We start from the raw sequence: 9,745 nt of genomic DNA, 5'->3' as shown, positions 1-9,745 counted from the left end.
GCCGGGACAAGTTGACTACCACATTTGCCGAGCCATGAACTTACTTTATGAGGCGGAAGACGGGACGGTGAGCTTCCAAAGGACACAAGGCTATGCATGGAACCCACAAGAGGCCCTAGTTCTCCACGCACCACCTCCCCACTACCAGTACCAACCCCATGGTGATCCGGGTCAATCCTCCTCACAAGGAGGCGGTTTTCCTAACTTTCAAAGCTTACATGATCTTTTGCAGGAAAACCTCATGTGTACCAGGAACACCTACAACCTCGCCAACAACACATACCACCGGGTTGGAGCTATTGAGCGCAACATCAACGATATACAAGATGATATCGGTAGCATCCGGGAGTACATGGCGGGGCATGGGGATGGAGGTGATGATAGCGGTGAAGACATGGACGTTTGAAGGAACAAGGGGCAGGTTGGTGATGAGCCCACAGGTTTAAGTACCCTTCTCTATCGAACAATTTACGGCCTGCGTGCCGCTTGTTGAACAATTTACTTTCTTTAACTGTTTTTTATTTTCGTTTTATTTTCACTTTATGCTTGGAGACAATTGACGTTGGTAAATTAGGATGTTTTATGTTTGCTTGGTGTGGTATTGAGTAATTAAACAGGTACAATGCAAGGGTTAGAGTGCTAAACCTTAGCACTTGCAGCCCCAAAATGGGGAAACCGGGAGACAAAACCTGTTTTTCAGGCTCATAGACTGTCCACACGGGGACGTGTCCAGCCGACACGCCCCCGTGTTCATCTCCCAGATCTGCTGTTTGGTTACTGACCTGCAATTATTTGCCAGACACGAGGCCGTGTCCAGTGCACACGCCCCCGTGTTCATCTTCTGTAAGTTTTCATTACTGGCAGTTCGCCACGGGGCCGTGTCCAGTGGACACGGGGCCGTGTCCAGGCTGCCAGTAACATAAATCTTTGCTTTTTAACCCACTTTTACACATTCTAATCAACCGAAAATCTTATTTTTGGGACACATTGAGGACAATGTGTAATTTAAGTGTGGGGGGGATGCTAAAACCTTGAATTTTGCAAATCCTAATTACAAGCCTTGCACAAAACTCTATTGGAACCGCTAAACACCCCAAATTTTTTTCAAAAACTTTTCGTTTTTTTTCTTTTTACTTGTCTTGGTTTAATTTGGGAATAACAAGTTCTAAAAAGGTTATATTTTTACAAATTTACAACCGATAGCGTCGTGATAACAAAGAACCAACATAAGAAAATTACGAAACGGCATAACAAGTCTAGTTAAAAATTCGATTATATATACTTGATCACATTAAAAACCCATTCCCGCAAAAGTGAGTTTTGAGCCTTTATTGAGCATACAAATATACATCTTTAGACTAAATGCTCATTTTTCGTTTCTTGTGTGAATAGCCGCTTGGTTCTTACAACTCTAGAACTTGCCACGACGATACATTCCCGGTCCTTACCAACTTAAACCCAAGTAAGTAAGTGATGGAGACATTAGGACTAACCATATTTTTCTTTCTACACCATTATTTTTCATTTTTTTACCACATACCCAAAAATCCCCCTAGTTAGCCCCTTTGAGCGTAAACCTTTCATTTCATTACCCTAAAACCCTTTTTACCCACCAAAAACCCTTTTTTATTTTTCACCCTTTATTTTAGTAACAAGCACGGTTTTTCGTAAGATCGCTATTTTATGTGACTTTCCGAATATATATATATATATATATATATATATATATATATATATATATATATATATATATGATGAAGTCAAAAACAAACAAAAGCTATATAAAAGCTTGTTTGGAGAAATACTTCAAAATAAAGAGTCACTAAAAACAAGGTGTGTCACGAAAACCGACGCTTTTTACGATTTTCGCCCTTTTACTAACCACTAACCCAACCACCCACCTTTAACCCAAGCCTAACCCTTCACCCAAAAAGTCCTCTTGATATTTACAAAGGTAAAAAGTTAAAAAGGAGGAGGATTGATTGCTTGGCAAGCCTATGGAAGGTGTAAGTTCCATGCCGCTCTCGAGTGATTCACTAAAAAAATACACCTTCGGCCGAGTGTTGAGTGATCTCCCGTGAGGTATGTGAACTTGTATATAAATGGAATTTTAATAAGGCATGCTATGCCCGAATAAGTAATTTATCCTGTGAAACGTTCTAAATAAAGCATAACGAATAGGATTGTAAATAAATAAAAATAAAACTTACAAAGATCTTGGATTCCCGACACTCTATGACAAGCCAAAAACTTTCTCTTCTACCTATTCCATTTGGGAGTGTAAGCCACATTTAAAAAGTTTTGCTTGAGGACAAGCAAAAGTTCAAGTGTGGGGGTATTTGATGTGTGTAAAATGCAACATATAAATCACATCAATTAAGGCATAAAACTAACCCTTTTTAAGTACTAATGTTGGAAAAAGAGTGTTTTTGTCTTCCTTTTGTATTTTCAGGATGAAATGAGCTCAACTTCACAAAAGAAGCAAAAAGACAACTAATTCTAGCATAAATACAAGAAAAGGAATAAAAGTAGACTGCCCGGACCCTCAACGGCATCCTCCAAAGCAAAGAAGAGAAAGCAGAAGTCTGAACACGCCCCATGCTCAGCCAGCACGGGGCCGTGCCCAAGAAGCATCATAAAAGACAAACTTATAGAAGCTTCCATTGCCCACCACGGGTCCGTGTCCAGCGGGCACGGGGGCGTGGTGAAAGTACAGCAGGCGCATTAATTGTAATTGCGAATTACAATTAATGAGGAGAGAGAGTGTCAGACGGGCACGGGGGCGTGTCCAGCGGACACGGGGCACACCACCTCTCTCACACTTCATCCACCACCCACCACCACCATAACACCATCATCCACCACCATCATCCATTGTCCATCGTAGAGTGTGTGAGTCGTCTCGGGATCCAAGATTGATCGTAAGAGTTCTTGACAATCAAGGCCATGTTTGCCTAAGTCTCTTATATCACTTGGTGAAGACAAGTGTTTAGTATAATACTTTTTATTTTCAATCTTTTGCACTTTTTATTTGGTTTTGTATTAATGACTTTAATAACTAGTTGCTTATGTTGAAGGTGATCTTTCCTTATCGTTTGTCCGTGGTGTCTTAGCATTATCTTACTGTCTATATAAAATAAAAGATTTTCACCATTCATATCTCCACGGTCTATATGGAGGTATGTTGGCTACCTGGTCGGGGGTTAAGGGAACGGTTTGGTAAGGGTCTTGCCCTTGTTCAGCGTTTAGAGGTCCTGCTTGGGACCTGGGTCAAATTTAATAGGATCTCCTTCAATGCCCATAGGTATTGGATGGCGGGGATCCAAACTCTTTGACCCCCTCATAAGTTAACTACTATTAATACTGTAACCCGGCTATTTAGGACTGTATCCCTGCTGACTCAGACTACTTAGCCGAGGGTAACGTCACCGCCGCAAGCGGGGCCTACCACAATTTGCATTAATAACTTAATTCATTATCTTTCAATAATCCGACCCTTTAGGATTGTATCCTTGCTGACTCAAACTACTGGGTTGAGGGTAACGTCGCCTTCAAAAGAGGGGCCTACTACAATAACTAAGATAATCTCTTAAACAAGTGCAAAAGTGCGAAAATAATCAAAGGTTATACTAATACACGTGTCGGATCCAAGTGATTCATCTTGTCTATCTGTTTTTATTTTATTTTATTTTTCAGCATTTAGTTAGTTTTTATTTTCTTAGTTTAAAAAACATTTTTCTCACTTTTTGATTTGATTAGACGTTGAGGATAAACCGGTATTAAAAGCTCTTGTGTCCTTGGACGACCGCGGTATCTTACCAACACTATACTACGTCCACGATGGGTGCACTTGCCCATATGTGTGTTTAGTGTTAGTGAATATCGTGTTTTATAAATTTAAAACTTGGCTAAAAGTGTAAAAAGGGCTTAATTATACATCTAAAAAATATATTACACTACACACGCATCAATAGCAAGAAATGAAAAGGAGTTCAATGGCATTACACGATCTGGAAATAATATCGTCGAGGAAATAAAGTCAGATTCGTACTTATGGCTAAAGAGCAGATCGAAGTTTAAAGAATAGTATGGGAGAGATGGGTGGATTTTAACATAAGAGACATGATAAAATAAACTGATGCAATTGGGGATGTATTGGTTTTTTGTTTTCTTTTGTGTACTGTTATCTTTCGGGTTTTACAACATACGCTGACCAATTCTATAATCATAGAATCTTACCGTTCAAAAAAAAAAAAAAAAACTAGAGCTTATATAATATTTAGTTTTTTTTATTAATTATATAATTATGAGGGTATAAGTGTGTATAAATAAAGTTCTTGAGATCACACGAAGGTTTTTTTTTATATATAAATAGGTTTGATAAAAAATAAGCTTTTTTTTAAGATTTAGAAAAATAATTTAAGTAAGAGACACAATACCATGATTAAATTAATAGGTATTCAAATTATTAGAATTATCTAATGAGATTAGGAATGAGAAACAAAAGAATTTATTAAAAAGACTATTTTGGTAAATACTTTTTTTTCAACACCATTTTAATAAATAGTTTACCCACCAACACCATTGTTTTGGTCAAAATTACTGAAGCAATTAAGTGATCAAATTAGTTTTGTGAGGTAGTGTGCTAGCAGTGTTTGAAGAAAATATGCTGATTTGGTTGTTTGCAAAAACAGTTTTCAGGATATAGCTCAGGATACCAAGCTATATCCATAATCAAACAATGAGCAAAAATGTAAAGGTTGACACGAGATGTACGAGGAAAGCCCTTGATCAATCTAGATCTCCGGCATAAAACCTCGGGAGCTGATAATCTTCGACTGCCTTGTTCTTCTTATTGCTTGAATAACCAGGATACATTATAGGATAATGCTCAGATCGTTACTAAGTGTTACAATGCTTGCTAGTGGTGTGTAATTGCGAGGGAAAATGTAAGAGTTCGAGAGTAGTGAGTGTGTTGTTGTGACCTATCGATCTGGTTATCCACATATTTATAGTTACAAAGAAAAACAAATTCTCCTAAAATGGTGGGATGACTCGGAATATTCTTTAGTGAACGTTGTAGACCTAGTCTTGCGGCTGCAACGTCTTCCTTCTAACCGTATGGAACGAGTCTTCAGGAGAACAGGTTCTAGTTAACGTTATTATCCTGCAATCGTAACCTGCAAGCAAACTATTAGCAAACTCCAGGATACACCATCAGGATGTTACCAAAATCCTGGTCCAGCATCCTGGTTGTAAGCAGTTATTATGTAATCAAGATATAATTCAGGATATGGGCTCGAAATTTCACCCATAACAATTGTCCCAAAAAATGTTACCGTTTGAGGATCCTGAGTCCTAACGGTTACATTTTTAACGATAATCGAGGCAATTAAGAGATAAGACTCCTGATTTGACTGCTTGTAACTGCTCAGACTGATTTCACTCATTACCCCCTATATCTTCTCAAGCTAATCCCATTTAATCCTCCACCAAGAAGAAAAAGGTAAAAATCCTCTCTCTCATCTTCATCTCTTTTCTCTTCTTTTTCTCAATCTCCGGCGAAGGATGGCGAGGCAGACTAGATCAAGTTCTGGTGATTCAGCCCTTTCTTACCGTAGAATCTTTTCCAGTATCCGGAGAAGGAATGGTGCACTTTTGATAGTGCTCATCTCTCAGCCCTGCAATCTTCCGGCATCTTCCCGGAGGGGACGGTGTTCAGACCCAACGATCGGGAGATCCGGTCGGACATGTCATTCACCGAATGGCTTTGTTTCAACGCCTTCCCTTTCACTTTAGGCCTTCGATTCCTTTTTCCTGATTTCATCACTGAGTTCTTCCGTATCACCGGCCTCAGCTTTAGCCAGACTATGCCGATGCTCTGGCGAGTGTTGCTCGTTCTTGATTGAATCAAGAACGCTCACATTCCCGAGCTTTCCGTCAATGATCTCCCACTAGCATACCGGCTAAGATCTCACGGGTCTAGCCGATTTCTGTTCTACTCCACTTCCAATGATCCTTTGATACTCCGAGCCACAAGGAACGAAGAGGAATGGAAGTCCAAATTCTTCTTAGTGAAAAGAAGTTTGATTCCTGGTGGAGCGGATTACCTGGTGAAGTGGTTGAGAAGGGGTACGATTTAGGGTTTTAGGATGATCCTCTGTAATATCCTATCTTGTATCCTGAACTGATTTCTCTTTAATTTTATGCAGCTGACTTCAGGAAATTAGCACCTCCCCTTGCTGACTCAGAGAAAAGGATCCAAGCCATCAGACTTCTTCCCGAAGTTGAAAGAAGCTTTATTCCGTACCCAGCATCCTCAAGCCAACACTCCAGTTCAAACATGTCTGGTAAGGATCCTGTTTAATATTCTACACACATTTTGTTATTCGATATTCTATATAACAAGGTTTTAAGATCACTCCCTGTATGCAGATGCTAACAAAGTTCCAATCCTCCTGGACCTTGACGAACTCGACAACTATCCTACTCCTATCCAAGTCAAGAAGGAGACCCTGGCCGTTACCAGTTCCAAACCATCCGCAGCTCCAAAGCCTAACCCAAGAACTCGTGCTTCCACATCCAAGAAAAGAAAGGGTTCTGAAACCACTGCTCCAGCTTCCGGGGGTTCTCCTATGAGGACCTCAGCTTCACTAATTCCCTGGAGCCCATGACCTCTTTCCTTCATAAGGTAATATCCTAACTCTATATCCTGCACGTATATGCTGAGTATGTATCCTGGTTAGCAAACATTAAGCCATGCCTATATTTTGTTTTGTAGGGCCTTCAACATTTGCTGAACCTCGACACTGAGGCCTGTGAGACAACGAAGCTTCAGGGGGTCAGGATCAAGAAGCTCGAGACCACTGTAGCCGACTGATGTGCGTTAGGTGTGATATATTTTTATTTATATTTTTAGCCCTTTTTAACACTTTAGTCAAGTTTTAAATTTATAAAATACGATATTTTACTAACACTAAACACACATATGGGCAAGTGCAACCATCGTGAGCGTAGTATAGCGTTGGTAAGATACCGAGGTCGTCCAAGGACACAAGAGCTTTTAATACCGGTTTTTCCTCAACGTCTAATCAAATCAAAAGTTTTAGAAAAGGTTTTAAACATGAAAATAAAAACTAAAAATGCTGAAAAATAAAATAAAATAAAACAGATAGACAAGATGAATCACTTGGATCCGACTCGCCTTTAATGTAACCTTTGATGATTTCCGCACTTTTGCACTTTTTAAGAGATTATCTTAGTTATAGTAGTAGGCCCCTCTTTTGAAGGTGACGTTACCCTCAACCCAATAGTTTAAGTCAGCAAGGATACAATCCTAAAGGGTCGGAATATTGAAAGATAATTAATTAAGTTATTAATGCGTAATGTGATAGGCCCCTATTTTGAAGGTAACGTTACCCTCGGCTAAGTGGTTTGAGTCAGCAGGGATACAATCCCAAGTAGCCGGGTTAATGTATTAATAGAAGTTTACATATGAGGGGATCAAGCCATTCGCACCCCCGCCACCCAATACTAGTGGGTATTGAAGGAGGTCCTAGTAAGCTTGACCCAGGTCATTGCAGGATCTATACACTGAACAAGGCAAGAACCTTACCAAACCATTCCCTTAAACCCCGACCAGGTAGCCAACATATCTCTATATAGACCGTAGAGATATGAATGGTGAAAATCTTTTATTTTATATAGACAGTAAAATAATGCCAAGACACCACGGACAAATGATAAGGAAGTTTCACCTTCAATATAAGAAACTAGTTATTAAAGTCATTAATACAAAACCAAATAAAAAATGCGAAAAGATTAAAAATCAAAAGTATTACATTAAATGCTTGTCTTCACCAAGTGATGTAAGAGACTTAGGCAAACATGGCCTTTGATTGTCAAGAACTCTTACTATCAATCTTGGATCCCAAGACTACTACACACACTCTAAGGTGGATGATGGATGATGGTGGTGGTGGATGTGGGTGTTGTAGTGGTGGTGGAGTGTGGGTGAAGTGGGAGAGAGGTGGTTTGCCAATGGATGCCTTTGAAGTGAACCAAGCACCCTTATTTATAGCCTGCACAGAAGCCCGGACACGGCCCCGTGTTCATTGCGCACGACCCCATGTCCATCCCTTTTCTCTTTCTTCATTAATTGAAATTGTCTGCATTAGCTCCACACGCCTCCGTGTTAGCTGGGCACGGCCCCGTGTGCATAAGTGTATCTGTACTATCAAGATTTGCTGGATTCTTCGAATCTTAGCATTGACCACGGCCCGTGTTAAGCTGGGCACACCCCCGTGCTGGGAATAGAAGCTTCTATAGCTTTGTCTTTTCTGCAGGTGCCTGGCTACGCCCCCGTGTCCGCTGGGCACGGGGCGGTGGTCAGCCTTCTGTTTCTTTGTTTTTGCTTGGGAAGATGTTGTCGAGGGGTCGGGCATGCCATGTTTATTCCTTTTCTTTGTATTTGATATGCGCAAAATGCAACATATAAATTATATCAATTGTGGCATAAAACTAACCCTTTTTAGTACTAATGTTGGAAAAAGTGTGCTTTTGTCTTCCTTTTGTATTTTCAGGATTAAATGAGCTCAAATTAACAAAAGAAGCAAAAAGACAGCTGAATCTAACATAAATACAAGAAAAGGAACAAAAGTGGAATGCCCGACCCCTCAACAGCATCTTCCCAAGCAAAACTAAGAAAAACAGAAGACTGAACACGCCCCATGCTCAACGAGCACGGGGCCGTGCCCAAGTAGCAGCATAAAAGACAAACCTTTAGAAGCTTCTACTGCCCACCACGGGGCCGTGCCCAGCGGACACGGGGGCGTGGTCAACTTTCTGCAGGCGCATTTATTGTAATTGCGAATTACAATTAATGAAGAGAGAGACAAAGATGGACACGGGGCCGTGCCCGAGCTTCTGTTTAGCCTATAAATAGGAGTGTTTGGAGCCATTTCAACTCATCCCTTGGCACACCACCTCTCTCACACTTCACCCACCACCCACCACCACCATAACACCATCATCCATTGTCCATCATAGAGTGTGTGAGTCGTCTCGGGATCTAAGATTGATCGTAAGAGTTCTTGACAATCAAAGGCCATGTTTGCCTAAGTCTCTTACATCACTTGGTGAAGACAAGTGTTTAGTGTAATACTTTTTATTTTTAATCTTTTGCACTTTTTAATTGGTTTTGTATTAATGACTTTAATTACTAGTTTCTTATGTTGAAGGTGATTCTTCCTTATTGTTTGTCCGTGGTGTCTTGGCATTATTTTACTGTCTATATAAAATAAAAGATTTTCACCATTCATATCTCCATGGTCTATATGGAGGTATGTTGGCTACCTGGTCGGGGGTTAAGGGAACGGTTTGGTAAGAGTCTTGCCATTGTTCAGTGTATAGATCCTGCAAAGGACCTGGGTCAAATTTAGTAGGACCTCCTTCAATACCCAAAGGTATTGGATGGCGGGGGTCCAAACTCTTTGATCCCCTCATAAGTTAAACTACTATTAAAACTTTAACCCAGCTACTTAGGACTGTATCCCTGCTGACTCAGACTACTTAGCTGAGGGTAACGTCGCCTTCAAAAGAGGGGCCTACCACATTATGCATTAATAACTTAATTAATTATCTTTCAATAATCCGACCCTTTAGGATTGTATCCTTGCTGACTCAAACTACTGGGTTGAGGGTAACGTTGCCTTCAAAAGAGGGGCCTGCTACAATAACTAAGATA

This window comes from Helianthus annuus, chromosome 1 (assembly GCF_002127325.2).
Source record: "Helianthus annuus cultivar XRQ/B chromosome 1, HanXRQr2.0-SUNRISE, whole genome shotgun sequence".
Lineage (NCBI taxonomy): Eukaryota > Viridiplantae > Streptophyta > Magnoliopsida > Asterales > Asteraceae > Helianthus > Helianthus annuus.
The sequence above is the reverse complement of the archived record's forward strand: the minus strand, read 5'-3'. Positions refer to the sequence as shown.